Genomic DNA, 2,637 nt, shown 5'->3' with positions numbered 1-2,637 from the left:
GTAAACTTAACTTAAGTTAACCCTCTCTTATTTACTTGACATGGTAAACTTAACTTAAGTTAACCCTCTCTTATTTACTTGACATGGTAAACTTATAATCTTGCCATATCAATGAAAAATAGTTTTATAATTTAAAACTAAGAAAACAATTTCTTTTATTTGATTCCTTTGAAAATTCGTTTTTGATGATTTCAAAGAATGCTGAAACGAATTTGACCAGTTTTGTTTTTTAAAAAAAAATAACAAACTACCTTACTTGAAGCGCCTTTTGTTTTTTGCGATTTTGTAAACATTTTAACTTATTTAATAAGTTCAACAATCTTATTTAAAGGAATTAACAAATTGATTGATGAATAAAATATAAAGTCATACCAAAAACGGTGATATAAAAAATTACCTTTTTTTTTTTTGCCTATGGCGCATTGGCAAGAACCCTCGGACACAAATCGAATATTTTTGGCCCTTACATCACCAACAAATGTACCATTGAAACGTAATTAGATTTTCCCGCATCTGTTGTTAGCTTCCCCTTGTTAGCCCTGAAGAAGGCCTTCAAAATATGGGCTGACACGTAGACACAATATAATAAGTGTTACGTAAGTTACATTGAAATTTGTTAATATTGGGTAAACCTTGGAAACAAAGGTCACACACAATTCAAGTTTCTTCACTAATGTACACACTAATATTTTTTAACTTTTTGTCTACACTAAATCTGATTGAACCAGGTGTTGCAAATGGGGGTATATCTTATCTGGAAAGATCGATAAATATATAGACAAAACACTGTGTTTGGCAAGTACCATCCGAAAGATCGATAAATATATAGACAGAACACTGTGTTTGGCAAGTACATTCCGAAAGAAAATATTTCTCACGCTGTGCCGAACGTCACACTACGGTTCACTGATTCAAATGAATATGTATTCCTTATTTTAAAATTTAATTAAAACACTATAATATGGCACACCTATTTCCTTGTAGGAAAATATTTGAAAACATAATTATCTAAAGCAATATGCTGCCTCTCATAGGCTGAAGCAATCTAAAACGCCCAACATTATCAAGTTATTACCGAATTTCATCCATGTTTACCACTTATCGCAAATCAAACACTTGATAAACGAAGGAAGCAACATAGATCGTTGTCCACACGCTTGATTTGTTCTTGTGACTTTTGTCGGATATTAAATTCCATTTCCATTATTAAAAGGAACAAAATAATGATAGATGAAATTAAAGGAAACATAAATATGAGCAAAATAGATAGTAGATGATAAAAATTCATAGAAATAGTGCTACATAATCTGTTCATTTTAACTTTCGTTCATACTCCACTAACGCTTGTTGAAGAGAATCGATACTTAGGACTCCATCTTGACAGGAGACTTACATGGAATCCACACACAAGACTCAAACGACAAGAAACTTCCCGTAGATTTCGATTGCTACAACACACTTACCTAACAAACGCTCTAAACTTCCCATTCTCTACAAAAAATTAGCGATAATCAGACCAATTTGGACAAATGGAATTGAGCTTTGGGGCTCCACCAAACCATCAAATTCCTCCCGCACCCAATCCTTGTTGCTCCTTTAGCAACTTTACAAATAAACTCATCCACAAAAACCTTAACATCCCATTCGTTGCAGATTTGGCCCAAAACAGATATGCGTCTTTTCATTCCAAACTCCTTATCCATCCTAACCCATTAGTTCTTAATCTCTCATCCTTAACAACCCCTTATAATCCTCCGAGATGTCTGAAAAGAAGATGGCCACGGGACTTTCTAATTTAAATTAATACTTGAAGTACCACCAATGGGTGGTTCCTTCCCAAGATTTTCAAGATAAATGAAACAGTCCATAGATTTACTTATTGTATTTATTATTTATACAGTTGTAAATTACATTAAATAAATAAATTTAAAAAACATTCGTTCAAGAAGTTTAATTTTATTATATTATATACAATCATTTATTTGACAAGATTGTCTTTGAGAAATCAAGATAACTGTCACAATATTATTGGTACGTGTAAAAGTACCTTCAGTTGACCTAAGGTAATTTCAAAGTACTAAGGATACCTTCAAGAAAGAGACCCCAGCACAGTGAATGAGGATACCAGAAAATTAACGATTCACGTTCAGATTGATAGTGTGGAGGTAAAACTAATTACTGACACAATTTTGAAATCCAACCTAAATTCGAAGTGGAGGGGAGGCAAAGAGTGCAGTTCACTTTATTTATGCAAGCAAATGCCAAAATAGTAGTCCAACGAGTTTCCTTTTTATTACGAATCCAAAGAGACATTACACAAGATCCTTACTATACGATATCATATTCAAAAATAAGTGTCGATCTGATAGTGTAGGAGCCTTCATGATTGAAGCAAGTCACGCTTTTGAATCATGCCAGTCATTCATACTGATCGTGAAGGGTCCCTCTAAAGCGAACGTTCTAATGTGAAGGTTATATTGGACTTTTTTTTTCTTTTGCCTCTATCTTCGCCATTTCTGGCATACAGGATGCGCCAACAGTGATATAGTGATACCACTCCTGCCTACAATCAATGATTTATCTTATTTTAACATGATGTAGGGGAGGTTCTATTTAACATGGTGTAGGGGAGGTTCT

The sequence above is a fragment of the Halyomorpha halys genome, unplaced genomic scaffold, assembly GCF_000696795.3.
Source record: "Halyomorpha halys isolate HHAL.00 unplaced genomic scaffold, Hhal_1.1 Scaffold181.1, whole genome shotgun sequence".
Lineage (NCBI taxonomy): Eukaryota > Metazoa > Arthropoda > Insecta > Hemiptera > Pentatomidae > Halyomorpha > Halyomorpha halys.
The sequence above is the reverse complement of the archived record's forward strand: the minus strand, read 5'-3'. Positions refer to the sequence as shown.